The following is an 18575-nucleotide window of genomic DNA, read 5'->3' as shown; positions in this document are numbered from 1 at the left end:
GAGAGAGAGAGAGAGAGAGAGAGAGAGAGAGAAAATCAAGGAATTCAAGGAAGTATAAGATTCAGATGCAGCAGTGAAGGCCTGATGGAACTTAAATAATATTACTCTATTTTTGATATAACTTACACATTTTGTGACTTCTTCCAGCATCATTTAGGAGAATGAGAGTAGGAACAGAGAAAACCGGTGGCAGAGGAGTCCCAGGATCAATAATTGACAGTAGAATGTAACCTTCCCTTGAGCACTATTTGTTTGTATTTTTATACCATTTATCACTTGTTAAATGACTGTTTTTCTTATAAATTTGTATCTATTCCTTATTTATCTTGGAAATGTGACCTTTATCACAGAAACTTGCTGCAAAGGTTCCTCAACACCCCCCCCCCCCATTTATTGTTTCCCTTTCCCTTTTAATCTTAGCCTTATTAGATTTGCTATCTATAGCTCTATGGAAAACAAAGAATGATCCAAAATCACTACTAATTAGGGAAATGCAAATTAAAGCAGTTCTGCAATTCTACCTCATACCCATCAGAGTAGAAAAGATGACAAAAAAAGGGAAATGATAAATGTTAGAGGGGCTGTGGGGAACAGGCACCACGATGAGTTGTTGTTGGATGTCTGAATGGGTATGATCATGCTGGAGAGCAATTTGGAAAAATGCACAATAACTTAAATAGTATGTGTTCTTTTATGCAGTTATACTGCTGCTGGGCTTAACTCAAAAGACATCAGAAAAGGGAAAATGTCCATTATGTACAATAATTTATAACAGTTATTTTCTGGAAGTCAAAGAAAGAACCTACAAACTAAGATCATATTCAACAATTGAAGAATGGTTGGGGGAAAATGTGGTATATGAATGTAATACTATTGTGCTATAAGAAATGAGAAAAATAGATGCATTCAAAATATATGGAATGACTTATTTGAACTGATGCAGAATGAATTGAGCAGAACCAGAAGAAAAATTGATACTATAACAGCAACATAATAAAATGAATAATTTTGAAGATACTTAAAAAAAAGAATTTTGAAATGTCTAAGAACTACAATCTTTTATGATAACAGTAGACTGATGATGAAACATGATATCTATTGTAGAGATATGAAAGATTTAAACTGAAGAAGACATAGATTTTTATATATAACCACTGAGGAAATATTTTTGCTTGATTACACACATTTCTTATAAAATTTTTGTTTTCATTTTTCCATGTTATGGAAGGCTAGAAGGAGAGAAAAAAAAAGTGTTTTTAGGATATGGTGGAGGGACCGTGGCACAGATGTGAAAAGTACTTTCACATGAGGTCAATCAATTATTAGTTTTATTTCTCTGGTTTGTTTATTTATGCTGTTTTATTTATATGTTTTGAAAGAAACCACTCAAGACTTAGGAGTAATCTGTACATATATGCAACACACACCAAAAAACAACCCACATCAATAAAAATTTAAAAACAACATGTAAACTCCTTTAAGGTAGAGCTCTTATTAATTTTGTCCAGTCATTCATTTATGTTAATGAATGCAATTAATGAAAATAATTACTATTTATTCTTATAGCACTTAACACTGTCTCTGACATATTGGCACTTAAATCTTAGTTTAACTAGTTGAATTAATAGGATATGAACAAAGGTATGAAAATCATTAAGTGATGTAATGATGTAACATGATACATTGAACTAGTTTATTATTGTGAAAGGAGTTAGGTGAGACAGGACAGGAGTAATAGGAAAAGGTGAAGGGTTGGGGGAACCTGAGAGCATGTTCAGGACAAAGTGTAAGACTGGAAAGAATAAATGAGTGATATCATGATTTCAGAGTTCATTACATGGAAGTAAAAAGGTTTGAGCTAAAGGTATAATCTATGTTATATAACCACTCCTGTGAGTGACTGAGGCAGGATGGGATTTATATGAGGAAATTGATGTAGTGGGAGTCAAAATGTGTTGAAGTCATCAAGTACAAGGATGAGAATTAGGATAGAGAGACTGTAACCTAGATAATGAAATGTTTTAAGAAAGAAGGAAAAGTAACATGAAGTCCAAGAGATAACTGTAGCAAGGATCTAGACAGGGTGATAAAGATACAGAAGGAGAAATTGCTGAGTGACAGTAGAAGAGTAAGTCTGGGAATGACAGGGGATCAAGGGAAATGCTGTCTTTCCCTTCTAACCCAGATTGCCATAGAATATGAAGGAAGCTGCAATCATTGGAAAGCAAAAGATCAGAAATCTATTTTTATGGAATTTGAAGGTAGAAACAATATTTCTGTGTAATCTGGAAGATGGAAACAGTGAGATATGGAAAGATTTAAGATGAATGAGAGTTTATTAGTTAAAGAGAGGGGTAGATATGCATTATGGTAGATATAAAATTTGGGACAATATCTGGGGAGCCATCATAGGTCTGAGTTGAGAGTTGAGAATGAGTGAAGAGATAGGAGAGGAAAGGGATTTTCACCTAGAGTTGGGATTCAAGAGATTGGAACTTGCTAGCCACGGAGTAGAAGAACTTATCAGTTTGTTAGGCCATTCAGGTAATCCCGGTGGAGAAAGCAATTGTGAATGGCAATGCTATCTATGAACATCATGTAGAGAAAGTCAGTGGTCAATGCAATAATGAGAGTTATGTGGTTTAAAAAAAAATGGCCTATAACATCAGGTGGCTCCCTGGGGTGGAGCGGTGAGACCTTCCCTCATCACAATAATTCATGCCTTAATGTTTATGTGGTGGAGAAAGGAGCAGAGAAAGAATTTTCAGAGGTATTAATTTTGACTGGAAGATTTATGTGGTGCAGGATATTTTTCACTCTGTTTACTGAGAAGAATGGGTTTCTTTTCTTCTGATCAGTCATCACTGCCCAAATCTTTAGGATATTGTTTCTTAGATTACAGGAAACTAGAGTACATAAGGTACCTGTTAGGGACATGGGCAACTAGAGGGAAACATGAGCACAGGTACACAGGGTAAGCCTCTTAGACTCCCTAGTCATTGCTTTGCCACATAGAGGTTTCAACTGACTCTCCTACTCTCTCCTGAAAAGATAGCTCCACAGTCACAATATTAGGTAGAGATTAAGAATCACAAATCAAGAGACCTAAACCACACTTAGTTTTAGTTGATTTCTCAAGGTAGTTTTGAAGTGGAAGTCTCTGGAGTCCCCATTAGGAACATTTTCAGCAACTACTTTCTTCTTACTCTCATGATTCAGTTGTTATTTCCTGACCGTGGTGATAGCAAAGATAATACACACAGCATCACACTATTAGTTGATGAGCTCATGGGAGGATTGGACTAAGTTTTTGTCATTTTTTGCATCTCTCACACTGTGATGTGGTGATTGGGAAGTATATAATTGAATGAGAAAATCAGTAAGACAAATTAGGGATAGAAAAAGGAAGATTAGGAGGTAGGTAGACTGATAATAATAACTGATATTTTTCTAAAAATTTTCAGTGATGATATGGTATTCTGGAAAGGGAAGGGGTTTGAAATCAGAAGACTTGAAGTTGAAACCTGACTTGGTTCTTTAATCACTGTGTGATAATAGAGAAAACATTTCAATTTAATTTAGCAAACATTTATTAAGTACCTACTGTGACTCAAATGTTATAGAAGGCACCAAGGCACTGGGAATGCAAAGAAAAAAATGAAAAAAGGCCTTTTGACAGGGAGCTGCCTTCTAATGGGGAGGAAGGAGACATCATATGCATATAAAAATAAATATAAAACAGAATATAAAAAGTAATATCAAGCAGGAATGCAATTACACACATATATATGTATATATGCATATACATACATATGTGTGTGTGTATATGAAAACGAGGACAGGTGGGGACTAGTCATGAAGGGCTTAAAATTCCAAAAAAAGGATTTTGTATCTGATCATGGAGCTGATAAAAAGACACCAGAATATATTGAGAAATAGGGTGATATGCTCAGAACGACACTTTAGGAAAATCCCTTTTGAAGCTGAATGATGAATGGATTGGAGAGGGGAGATACTTGTGGCAGGCAGACCCAGCACTGGGCTACTATAATAACCCAGGGGTAAGGTATGTGTCTGTATCTCAATCTCTATCTGTATCTGTATCTGCATATACCTATGTGTGTGCATGATGCAAGCATGTATATGTATATATGGGCATATATGTTATATATGTAAGTAGATATGTAAGTTAATTTAATATGTATATATTTATGTATGTTTGTATGTGTTATATGTTTGCGTATACTTTTACTAAACACCTACTGTATGTAGGCCCTGTGCTAAGCACTAAGGATACAAAAATAGGTAAAAGATGGTCTCTGACCTCAAATAGCTCAGTTTATGGAGGAAACAAGTAAACAAATATGTATGGACAAGCCATATACAAGATAAATAGGAAATAATTAACAGGGAGTAGGCACTACAATTAAGAGGGATTGAGAAAGACTTCCTTTAGAAGATGGCATTTTAGTTGGGATTTGAAGTAATCAGGAGAAGCCAGGAGGCAGAAATGAGGAGAGAGAGCATTCTGGGAATGAAGAACAGCAACAGAAACTCCCTAGAGCTGCAAGACGGAGTGTCTGTTTTACGGAAAAGCAATGGAAGTGTCATTGAATCAAAGAGTATGTGTTGGGGAATAAGGCATAAGATAAATGGAAAGGATAGAGGGTAGGGACTGGTTATGAAGGCCTTTGAATGTTAGATAAAGGATTTTTTAAATATAGGAGGTGAGATGGGCCCACTGGAATTTATTAGGTAGAGGAGAGATGTGATCAGACTTTTGCTTTAGAAAAATCACTTTGGTGGATAAATGGAATATGCATTAGAGTAGGAAGAGACTTGTTGTAGGCAGATTGACCAGCAGACTATTGCAGTTGTCCAAGAGTAAGGTGTTGAGGGATTACTGCAAGTTAGTGGCAGTATCAGAGGACAGAAGGGGTAAATTCAAGAGATGTAGCAAAGATAAAAGGAATGGACCTTGGCAATAGATTGGAGATGGGGGAAGGGAGGTGAGGTATAGTGATGAGTTGAAGACGACACCGATATTGTAAACCTGAGGAACTGCCAGGATGATGATGCTTTTTATAGTAACAGAAAATGTAGCAGGTAAGGATTTAGGAGGAAAGATAATGAGTAGATGAGTTTATTTGGGGCATGTTGAGTTTAAGATGTTTACTTGAATCCAGTAGCAGATATCTGAAAAACAGTTGGAGATGTGACACTACTACTAGTAGTAATAGTTGTGGTAGTACTAATACAATCAATAAAATAATAGTAATAACATTTATACAGTGTGTTTAGTGTTGCAAAGCCCTGTACAAATATCTCATATTAACCTTACAACAATCCTGTTAAATAGGTATCATTAAGGTTTTATTTTATTATATAATATACATAATATAAATATATATTATATATATTTACTTTTCAACATTCATTTCCACAAAATATTGAGTTCTGAATTCATCCTCTCCCCTCCTCCCACCCTGAGATGGAATGCATTCTGATTTTCCCTTCCCCAGTGTGCCCTCCCTTCTATCACCACCACTACTGCCACCCATTTCCTTCTCCTTTATTTTTTTTTTGGAGGATAAGATAGATTTCTCTCTGTCTCAGATCAGGATTACTACCCCTGCTGCTTTCCTTTTTTTTTTTTTTTTTGCTTCAACTGGAGCATAATAGATTCTGCTCTAGCCTTTTATTCTTCATGTATTTCTCTGTTTCAAATGTGTTTCTTGTAAATAACAACTTGTAGGATTCTGTTATTTAATCCACTCTACTATCTGCTTCTATTTTGTGGGAGAGTTCATCCCATCCCATTCACATTCATAGTTATGATACCTAACTGAGCATTTTACTCCATTCTATTTCCCACCCCACCCTATTTATATTTTTCTTTCCTTTCCCCATTTCCCTCCTCACCCGTGTTTTGCTTTTGACCACCACCTCCCTCAATCTGTTCCTTCTATCATTCCCCCCTCCTTTCCTTTTTTACAACTTTCCTCTCCTACTTCCCTATAGGGGATAATTTTCTTTACCCAACTGAGTGTGTATGTTATTCCCTTTTTGAGACAAACATGATGATAGTAAGGTTCTGCACCCCCCCTTTTATTTTCTCCCAGGACAATCCTTTTGTTTTCACCCTTTAATTATTTTTATATCATCACATCAAAAGGAATTTATACCCACACCCTCTGTCTATGTATATTACTTCCAAATGCCCCAAAAGTGATGCAGTTCTTAAGAGTTAACAAATATCATCCTCCCAAGACAGGATGCAGTTTAACCTTACTGAAAATGTGTTTTTCCCCATTCTTTTTTATACGAAATCTTTATTATTTTTATTGTACTGTTATGCAAAATTTTATAATTTTTTTGTTTTTTTTGTCTTTATTAATTTGTTTGTTTACTTTTAGTTCACAAGATTCAGTTCCACAATCCCTTGAGTTTCAAATTTTCTCCCCATTCCTCTCCTCACCGCCTCCCCCCCCCCCCCCATGGCGGCATACAATCAAGTATAGGATCTGCAAATACTTTCACATTAGACTTTAATCAGGTTATAAAGAAGGATTGTAATGGATGGAATGGGCAATGGGAAAGAGGAAACAAAACCAAACAAGAAAAAGAAAGAGAGCAGGTAGTTTGCTTCAGTCTGCATTTAAACTCTTCTTTCTCAGTCTTTCTCTGAAAGTAGACCTCTCTCTCCATCATGAGTTTTGGGAGTTGTCTCATAACCCTGCATTGCTGATAAGAGTCCAGTCTATCATGTTTTTCCCCTTTCTTGATTACCCTTTTATGCTTCATTTGTGTCTTGTATTTGAAGATCAAATTTTCTGTTCAGCTCAGTTCTTTTCATCAACAAAGTTTGAAAGTTCCCTATGTCATTGAATACCCATCCATCTTTTCCCTTAAAAAAATATGCTCTATTTTTGCTGGTAGGTAATTCTTGGTTGTAATGCAATTTCCTTTTTCTTCTGGTTTATCATATCCCAAGTCCTTTGATCCTTTAATGTAGAAACTGCTAAGTCCTGTGTAATTCTGCTTGTGGCTCCTTGATATTTGAATTTTTCTGACAATTTTGGAAATTGACTACAATATTCCTTGGAGTTTTCATTTTGGGATCTCTTTCAGGATGTGATTGGTGTATTCTTTCAATGACTATTTTGTCCTCTGGTTCTAGGTACTCAGCACAGTTTGCCTTGATAATTTCTTGAGAGATGCTATTCAAGTTCTTTTGTTCTTCAAGGCTTTCAGGTAATTCAAAAAATTCTTAAATTATCCCTACTAAATTTATTTTCCAGACCAGTTGCTTTTCCAATGATGTATTTTCCATTATCTTTTATTTTTTTAGTCTTTTTATTTTGTTGGACTGATTCTTAATGTCTTATAGCGACATTAGCTTCCACTTTCCCAATTCTAATTTTTAAGGAATTTTCTTATTCGGATTGCTTTTGTACCTTGTTTTCCATTTGGCCATTTCTACTTTTTAAGGAGGCTGTTTTTATTTTTATTTTCCTGCAGTGGATACATTTCCTCCACAATTTGATCAACTGTATTTTTAAGGATTTTTTTTCTTTAATCATTTTTTTTGTACTTCCTTTTCCATGCTATCTGCTCTCTCTCATAGCAATCATTTCTTTTCCCAATTTTTCTTCTACCTCTCTTATTTAGCTTTTAAAACCCTTTTCTTAAGCTTTTTCATGATGTCTTTTTGTATTTGAGACCAATTCATATTCCCTTTTGAGGTTTCACATGTAGTTGTTTTTACATTATTTTCATTTTATGAGTGTGTGTTTTGATCTTCCCTCTTGCCATAGTAGCTTTCTTTGTTTATGGTTCTTTTCTGTTATTTTTTTTCTTTTTTCTTCACTTTAGCCTATTTTGTGACTTTTAATGTTGAGCTCCCCTTTTGGGATACAGGAGACAACATCCCAAGCTTCTTCTCTTGGAGCACAGGATCCAAGGCACTGGCTTTCTTTGCCTGGGCCTCAGGTGCTGATGGTTTGCCCAGTGCCCTGGGGCAGGCTAGCTGAGTCTTGCCTATTGTTCTGGGGGTTCCGGAGCTGACAGTTTACTTTCTTCACTGGGGTTGGAAGCTTCACAGCTGACCTGCTGTGCCACTGCCCTGCTAAGCCACAAAAAAGTAACCTCAGTTGCTCATGTGTGCTGTGGTTAAGAGCCTCTCATTAGCTTGCCCAGTCATTGCTTTTGCTGGGCTATGCTTCCCTTTTGGTCAAATGAAACAGATTTTGTCTTAAACTCCTTTTAAACCATCTTAAGCTGCAAAATTGTTTTACTCCATCTTTTTTTAGGTTCTGTTCATCCAGAATCCCTTTAGAGGCTTAATTTAATATTGTTTCTGGGGGAAACTAGGGACAGCTCAGATAACTTCATTGCTTTTTTTTTCACCATCTTAGCTCCACCATCTGAGTTAAATTAATAACAACCTATAACATAATATAATTTTCCTCCCATATATCATTTATATTTTAATAGAAGCCCTCTATATATTAGCCCCCTTACTTTTATAATGGAACATTCAGTGCATCCAGCTGTACAACTGTGCATCCAGTTGATTGAAGTAATCTGTAGAATCACAGAAACATGGAGTTTTGGAGATTGAATAGATCTCAGAAGGCATCTGATTCAACGTCCTCCCTTATATGATAATTTCTTGCATTTCCTTATTAAGAAGTGATCCCATAAATTCTGCTTATTCACCACCAATTACAAGGATCTCAGTATGTTAAGAAATCATTTCATTTCACTTTTGAAAATCCTAATATCTAGAATATATTTACTTACACTTAGTTTCTCTCTTTATTCCTGGAACTTCTTTACACTGGTATTGATTATTCTTGTTAGAAGACTTGATTTGAAATTGTACAATATGCGTTCTAATCCTGCTATTACCTCTGCTTACTCTCTGTGTAACTTTGGGCCAGTTCCATCTCCGTTTGAGTTCTCATTTTCCTCATAAGTAACATGACAGACTTGAATTATATATTCTTTAAGGTCTCTTCTAGTTCTATGATCTTATAAATTACACAGCCAGTAATTACCTAGCCTCAGTCCCATTTGTCACCCAACAATCTGAGCAGTCTTCATATTTCAATCCAAAGTTTCTTGAGAATGATCTTTTTTATCCTTCAGTTACATATCCAATCCCAGGGGAAGCTAATCTTTATTTATTATGGGATTATGTTTCAACCTAATATTTGAGATATAGGAGGGGATACAAAAGTACCCAATGGTGGGTTGCCAAGGTGCTTCCTAAGTATCTGGAAATGTGTGGATATGAGCCCCTTGTCAGGTGAATCAAGCACATTCTACATAATATGTAGCAGACCTAGGAGTTCCTTGATGCAAATTAATCTGGAAGCCACTAGGTTATCCCAGGTATGCTTAAGGCCCCTGCTGGATGAACATTTGATGAGAATGTTTTTAAACATTAAAATGCTAGCTTAAAAGTGATTTTTTTATACCAAGGATATACTTTAAGTGGTTCAAAAGCAATGAGCAATGTGAGCTAGAGTGGGTTGGCTTATCCAAATGTCATTCTCTTCCCTCAGGACTGTGCATTAATCAGACTTTGTCGGCTGTCTGTCACATCTGTCTCCTTAAATAATATCTCTACCAAAATGGGGAATGATTTATGGTTCTATTTTTTATAATAGATGGTTCTTGATATGAAGTTCATGGGGGATAGTATACAATTACTAGTGATATAGTATAAGAACAGTAGATAGTGGAAGTAGGAGCTTACTTGCTGGAACTTTATTCTTGCTTCTTCTAAGTTTGCAAAATCTTATGCTCTGGTAGAATGTCCACACTGAAAGGGACTTAAGGACATAGATCACTATAACATGGAGGATATAATATTAGAGATGAAAGAATAATAGTATATAGAGGGTGTATAAGAAATGAAAAGAATCTTATGACATAGATTGTAAGAAATGTAGAGCATCCAACCCCTTCATTTACATGTGAGGGAAGTGAAATAAGCAAAATTGATGTGACTTGCATTCAGTTCATATTTTTTTTGGCAGAATCAGGATAAGAATACAGTTCTCCTTTGCTAGTTCAATGAATCTTTAATTATATCACAACCATGGATTTTTAATCAAGATATTGATAAGAGCTCTGCCAAAGTGGTCTCATATGAGTGGAATGTTCAATTTACCTTGCACATTTCTGCATTTCCACTAGAACAGTCTTAATGGAGATAATGCTATCTCCTTTCTAGATTTGTTTGTTAGGATTTAAGCAGAAATCTATCAACTCATTGAGTGGGTACTGAAGTGGAAATTTTCTAGAGCTGTAGATAATAATAACTTCAAGTTGCCAATCCTGGAAGTGACTAGCCATCTCTTTCTGTCTCTATCACTTTCTTTGTGTCTCTCTCTATGACTCCCTGCATTTCTCTGTCTTTGTCACTTTTTCTCTGTATCATTATCTCTGTATCTCTGTCACTCAATCTCTGTCTCTCTGCCTCTGCTTCTGTCTGTATATTTTATTACATATCTACAAAGATAAATGGTATTTTCTAATCAAAACTTTTTTTTTGCAAAGAAAACTGACTCAGCTTCAGCCCCCTCAGGATCACTAGACTTCAGTGTCCACTGGAAAACCTGCCAAATCTGACCTTCTTTCAACAACATCTCTCTCTTTCTTTCTCTTTTTTTGGTGAAAAACTGTAAAGATCAAGTCACAGCTGCACGTAGTACCTAATTAAACAAGTGTAAGTAAGTCGAGAAAGGTCAGGTTGTCAAAAATCATTGCAGAATCTTTACTGGATTGTATTTAGAGACTGATTGCAGCAAAGAAAATAACTCAATAAGAAATATGAGACTAGAATATCAAGCTGACTCTGGGGGCAGGCTTCTGTTAGGAACACAAAGGCAAGGTTTGGAGATAAAAACCTAGGAAACAAAACAAGGAAAGGAAGGAAAAAGTGCATGCTGTCAGGAAAACAAACAAAAGATATTACTCTGGAAAGGAAGCATGTGGAAGCAAAGTTCAATCAGTAAAGGGACAAATGTGATAAATGATAATACATGTTTTTTTAAGAAGATGAGGAGAGAAAATGCCGAAAAAAATCACACATGACCACAAAATTGGTCTGGAGAAAAACAGTGCAAGAAAAGAAAATTTGATCACATGTGATAAAAGTCCTAAGGGAGGAGGCAAATAGAGAAAGTCAGGGAAGTGATACTCAGATGGAGAAAAGAGTTTTGTGTTTTTAGGTCTAATCTTCTGCTTACTCTTATTACCTCAATCATGCCATTTAATAAGTAATTCACATTTATTTAATGGCTTACACTTTGCAAAGTGCTTTGCATACAATGAGTCTGTTAAGGGGACTTGCAAGTATTACATTTTGTAAATGAGGACACTAGGGCTAAGAAAGGAAGCAAGTAACTTCTTTTAAAGATGTGGATAAGATGTCAGAACCAGAACTTGAATACAGCTTTCTAACTGGGACTAGCATTCCTTTTCCCCCAGTTCTTTTCCATACACTCCCACCTCCTCATCAGACTTATTGTAAACACACACACACACACACACACACACAGATACACCCCACATGATAATATATGCAAAGTACTCTACAACCACAAAACACTGTAAATGCCAAATTTTCAAAAGAAAAATTAATAGAAGGGAGGCTGGAAAAAATGGGATGGGGATAGAAAGGAAAATGAGACTTAGAGTCAGAGCAACTGAGTTTCTAACCATTCTAGCATTTAGAAACTGAATGACTCTGGAAAATCTCTTAACCTCTCTATTTCAATTTCCTTATGTATAAAATGGGGATGAAATATTTGTCTTATCAATCTTTCAGGGCTATTGTGAAGAAAGGTCTTTATAAAATTGTGAGGCACTCTAAAAATAGAAGCAACTATTATTAATTCCTTAAATTTTCAAAGGGCTTTATATAGCATGTTATTTAATTTTGATTTGTTTTTTAAAGGCCCCTCCCCTCTCAGAGCACCAAATCTTCCCCTTCTTAGTGCTGAAACTAACAAGACCCCTAAAGAATGCACTCTGTGGAAAGCAAAGTCCTCACACATTGCTTTTAAATGACCATCTTCTTCCTGTTGAAGTTTCTTTCCCTTATCATTTCAATCCTGTATCTCACATATCATAGGGTGATACCCATTGGGAAATTCCACTGGATGCTATAAGATGACTGAGTATAATTTTCAGTTCATAGCACTTTGTTATGTTTTTCAAATCTGGGGATCTCAAGGGATATTGTATGTTCTTTTGGATAGAGTGTACAGCCTCTGGGAATGCCATTATTTCAGTTTTCTAAGTGATCTAGAGTCTATGTTCAGTTTGGTGTTTGGAGAAACCCACCTGTTCAAGGGAGAAAAAAAAATACAAATATAAATGTCCATGTTGTGCTCAGATAACCACCCAAATTGGAGTGGGGGAAGTAGTAAGATAAAGTTTAGTTTTCGATTCTCTTTGTTATTAAAAAAGTTCTCTTCATTTATTCTGTTAGGGACTGGCTCCAAACATTTCTTAGTCACACTTATATCTGCCTTCTAATGACACCATTTAAATTTTTTATAAACTAGGCTATGATAGCATCTGTACCCAGTGAGAACAGAAGAGAAGCAGCAGTATTTTATCACTGTAAAAGATAGAATTCTTCTCTTTCTACATGCCCTGTTCCATCCTATCTGTCCAACCCCAAGAACCCTTGGAATGTCACAGGGTTCTTATTGCCATGAACACATACATTGACAATGCATTTAAATAGTGTACCATTGGAAGTATAATTGCAATTTGTTGTAATTTCTGCTTAAATTCCTCCTTGACACAGTTGATTTATTTTGCAAATCAGTGCATCTGGAGTGTGTACTGTGTCACATTATGGGCCTTTGATATAGAACCTTTGTTTTATAACAGGGGAAATAATTAGCTTTTGGATAAGCTTGAGTTGTGATGTCAGACGCTATCCATGGTGCTGAAAGAAGTTATTAGCGCTGAGCTAATGAAGGCACTCAGCCAGGCTCTGCCACCCTACTAATTTGTCTCTTTGGGATTTTAGTAAAATTAAAAATGAGGTAAGCATAAGGGGGGGGGGGGCGAGGATTTTTCTAGGAAGAAATAGGGAAATCGTTGATAGAGTTTTGCAGAGACCCCTGAGGAAGTTGATGCAAGGGGGAAATTGGCCTACCAAGTATTTTATTTTCATGCAAACTTCATTTCCCTTAGTACCAAGGGTGGAATTGTCTAGGCATTTTAAAAATAATTAACTATTTTTTTATTTTTTCTGTCTCCTTATTTCTGGAGCACTCTCAGAACTAGCAAATAGCTGAAATTTTACATTTATTCCTACACTTTGTCAGTGCCCTATTTAACACTACGTTATATGGAGCTGGTTAGATGGCACATTTGATAGAGCCTCACATTTAGGAATATTTGATTCAAATCTTACCACAGATACTTTCAAACTAGCTTTGTGACCCTGGGCAAGTCACTTAAAACCTTCATCTACTTCTTTAGTTCAGCTTCATCATCTGTAAAATGGGGATAATAATGTATCTACCTCATATGGTTATTGTGAGGATAAAACAAAATATTTGAAAAGTTTCTTCCAAAACTTAAAGTGCTGCATATTTTCCATTACTTTTTTTTTAAATCTAGCTCATGATGGGCATATAACAAGAGTAGTTTTCTTGCACATTGGCATATATGACAGATATCTAGCAATGATAAATCACATAGAAGAAATATTAGACTGAGTGAGGTGAGTAAGGGTTCTAAACTTACGTTTGTCACTGAATAGTTCAGTGAGCTTTTCTAAATCATCTTCCTTCTATGGCCTTCAGTTTCCTCACATTTAAAAATAAAGGACTGTGACTTTATAGTCTCAGAAGCAGCTTCAATTTCCAAGGTAGTTTTCAACAATAACATTATATCTTTCATACTCTAGTATTCCGTATTATAAGTTCTCTTAGTTCTAGTATCCCATATTCTATATTTTAATATTCTATGTCCCAAGTCCATTCCATTTCTGACATTTATAGGACCATATAATAGAGTATCTTAAAATAATTTAATCTAGTTATTCAAAACAACTTTTCTAACATTCAAAAGATACTCAGGTTATATATTTATGTTCTGTTCTGCCATTCTATGCACAAATGCTTCTTTTTGATACATTCTAGATTCTATGTTCTCACAACATTCAATATTCTATGACATAAATGAAAAGGCATATGTTCATTTTTAAGACCATGAAATTACTTTTGTGTAAGTCACCTATCACAGACTATTTACCTTTTTAATGGTAACTGTTCGATCTGATTTGTGAAAATTGTGTTTTAAGTGTGAGTTCTCAAATTTTTCATTTTATTGAACCCTATTTGTAGAGCAACCAATAGCATGTACAAGTATTTGGAAGTAAGTTTGGGAAACATTTAGACTCAGCTTTAAACAGAATCATCACCAGTTGGTTATTCCTGACTGCTATTAGGCTAGAAAATAGCAGTGAGGTATACAACAGTAATCATGAAACTGGGATGCCAGGGGAAAAAAATAATCACATTAAATTGACCTTCATGAATAACGAGTGAGGTTCCATTTCACCTCATTTCTGTTCATTTTAAAACCAGCATTAGCTTTTCTGGCACATAATTTTTCATTGTTTGCTGAACACAGCTCGATTAGAATGATTCACTGTCTTTAATATTAGTGATTATAGTCCATTTCAATTACAAGATGTGTTATGCAGTTTGTTGTATTACTCTCTCTGTTCCTGTTGTTTTCCTCTCAGGGCAAGAGTATCATGTAGTGCAGGAGGGTTCTGGGGGATGGGAGAGAGCTTCAAAATGCATGGATAATTTCTAAATAAAATAGGTTGATATGGACAGATACTTTTCAAATTGTCCACTTTTGGACACATTATTGTATGATAGTGGCATGTACAGACATAGAGTAAGAGCTCAGAAATCATACTGACACCAGTAAAGATTAAAAATAATAAAGAAAATAAAAGATAACAATATATAAACTTCTCTGTCCCCCAGGACTATGAAAAAAATTTCCAGGAACTTGTGGAAGCCCTGCATAGAGACAAGTCAGGGTGGGTGGAAAGAATAGTGAAAAACAGCTGGTCCCAATAGAACATATACATCTGGAGGCAGATGCAAGGCCTGGATGGAGACCAGTCTTGAACAATATCCAACTCAAAGCAGACCCAGTGTCCTAGTTGCTTAAAAAGATATTTCCAGAAAAGTGCTGAGAACAAAGAAGCTCCAAAGCTGCCAAAAGAGACAGGCTTGGATCAGTGTCTAGAGCTGGGCAGCCTTCATTGCTGGCTACAGAAAGAAACATATTCAGAGTAGTATCCAGGAAAGAGCGGCACTGGAATTCCAGAAAAAGATGGATTCAGAGCAGCTTCCATCCAGTCTGTGTTACATTCTGTGTTCAGGAAAGCCTAGCTCAAACAAGCATGTAGGCAGCCTAACCTTGAACCACATCATTAGAGAAGGCTTACCCACTGCATGTAAGTCAAATAGGACTTGACCACATTGTCCAGAAGTAATAGGGTAGAATTTGGCCCCCAATGTGAAGAGTAAATAGAAGAATTCTTTGAACATAATGAAGAAATATGTTGAAATGAGAAATGTTGAAATGGTAAATCAAGAATAACAATAAGTACATAAATCTAAATAGATCCTCATAGAAAATAGCATTATTTTTAACAAGGACTAAGAAGTACCTGAAATAAATGAAACAAAAGATACAAAATGTAATAGCTAGGGTGAAAAAGGATGATTTACCATGGTAAATATTTCCCCCAAGTTGAAATTCCAGAAAAAATATAATGGGGGTATATTCCTTAGAACTACATTATAAGTGAAAATAGAAGGAATCTAATTATCACCTCCTGGATGATACTCTTAAAAAACACCCAGTACCATCATAGACAAAAGCTAGAGGTTCCAGACCAAAGAAAGAAAACAAACACAGTGTAAGTATATGAAAAGCACGAATACCAAGGAGCTAATTAAAAAAAAAAGTATGCAAGACTTGGAAGCTTTCATTTAAAGGAGAGAAGAAATAGAAATAGGCTGTGACAAAAAACCAAAAGATGAAAGATTGAAACATAAATATCATATTTAGCAAAGCTTAATTTAATCCTATAAGGTGAGAGAAGAGATATTTAATGAAATACATTACTTCCAAATGTACCCCATGAAAAAAAGCTAGATCTGAGTGTATATTTTAAATGGTAACATAAGATCCAATAATAAACTTATTGATCATTTGGAAGAGACAAAGTGAGGACAAATTTCATACATGGGGGAGAAGAAATAAAGTATCTTCAAACTCCAATATTTAGAAGGGTTGTGGAGAAAGGTAAACAAGAATGAGTACTTTGGGTGATTTTTATATGCTTTGAGATCCTCTGGAGAAGATATAAATAGAAAATATGGGGGACTATCATAGGAAATAATGGAGAGGGAAAGGGAGAGACCACACTATCTCACATGATAGGGATGATTGTGGAAGGTATTCAAATATGGAAGAGGAACCATTAATTCTATGAATCTCAATTAATGAGAATGATGCAAGAGAATCATGAAAAGAGAGTCAACAAACTGACTGAAGAAAATAATACCTTAAAAATAGACAAACTCAAATGATAAAAGAGGACTAAAAGGCCAATGAGGAGAAGAATGTCTTAAACAACAGAATTTTCCAGATGGAAAAAGATTTTCAAAAGCTCATTGAAGAGAATTATTCCTTCAGAATTAGATTGGAGCAAATGGAAGCTAATGTCTTTATGAGAAATCAATATACTATTAAATAGATCCAAGCAAATGAAAAAATAGAATTCAATGTGAAATATCTTATTGGAAAAACCACTGACCTGAAAAATAGATCCAGTAGAGATAATTTAAAAATTATTGGACTACCTGAAAGGCATGATCAAAAAAAGAACCTAGAAATAAATCATCCTTCAAGGAATTCTCAAGGAAAATTCCCCTGACATTTTAGAACCAAAGGACAAAATAGAAATAGAAAGAAATCACTGATCACCTCTTGAAAAAGATCCACAAAAGAAAACTCCTAAGAATATTATAGCCAGGTTCCAGAGTTCCCATATCAAGGAGAAAATATTGCAAGCTGCAAGGAAGAAACAATTTGAATACTGTGGAAACAAAATAAGGATAACACTGGATCTGGCAGCTTCTACACTGAGGGAATCAAAGGACTTGGAATATGATATTCCAGAGATACAAGAATCACCTACCCAGCAAAACTGAGTATCATGTTTCAGGAGAAAATATGGTCTTTCAATGAAATAGAGGACTTCCAAGCATTCTTTTTTTTTGCTTTTTTGGGGGGCAATTGGGGTTAAATGACTTACCCAAGGTAACACGGCTGGTTGGGGTGTGTGTGTTAAGTGTCTGAGGCTGAATTTGAACTCAGGTAATTCTGAAACCAGGGCTGGTGCTCTATTCACTGCGCCACCTAGCCACCCCTAATTGTATAAATATTAATAACATACTAGTACCAATTCATACCATACCAATGTAATAAAAATTATTTTATTATCCTAATTATTCTATTTATTCAGGGTCATACAAATTAAATATCAAAGGATTGTTTTATGAATGTTGAAAAATAATATTAAAAATCACCTGGAGAAGTAAAAGGTCAAGAATCTTCAGGAAAATGGTGGGAGAACATATGAGAAGAAAGGGAGTATTCGGTATTAGATGTTAAACTATACTACAGTATAGTAAGCATCAAAACTTTTCTTAAAGTCATTAAAATCTCATTGAAAAATAGAGAAGTTGATTGCTGGGATAGATTAGGTATTGCACATAAAGGCATTGTTAAATGCAGTAGCATAATGTTTAATAAACCCAAAGACCCCAGTTACTGAGGTACTGACTTTTTGAAAAAAAATTGGGAAAACCCAAAAGCAATTTCCCCCCCAGAAATTCAATATAGAATACTATCTCACATCATGTATCAAGATAAGCTATGAAACGATACATGTCTTAGTCATAAAAGATGATATTATAAACAGAGCAGTAAGGAAGAAATTACCTTTTAAATCTATGGATAGAAGAAGAGATTCTGGCCAAATTAGTGATAAAGACGATCATTGAAGTAAGGGGGAAATTTTTTACTATATAAAATTTTTAAAAAAGTTTTTGCATAAAAAACAAATGCATCATCCTTAGAAAGGGAAGAAGTAATTAACCCCCAAATTGAACAGTGATTTTTTCTTTGTAAATAATATAAATATTTTAGTGTTCCCTTACATAGCACCATATATATGGTACGATATATATATATATATATATACATATATATGTGTGTGTGTGCATGTATATATGTATACATGGTACCATATGTGTATGTGTACATATACCCACATGTGTATATGCATATATTATACATGTATTAATATATGCATGTATTTCAACTCCATATCTTCTTAATCAATCAATAGCATTAAATTGTAAAATTATATTTATACCAAAGAATTGATTTAAATAAATTTCTTTATGGTTATCAGTAAATGATTGATT

Source organism: Petaurus breviceps, unplaced genomic scaffold (assembly GCF_028583685.1).
Source record: "Petaurus breviceps papuanus isolate PSGF00001 unplaced genomic scaffold, PetGlider_PUasm1.0 90879, whole genome shotgun sequence".
NCBI classification, from domain to species: Eukaryota; Metazoa; Chordata; class Mammalia; order Diprotodontia; family Petauridae; genus Petaurus; species Petaurus breviceps.
This window is presented reverse-complemented; position numbering follows the sequence as displayed.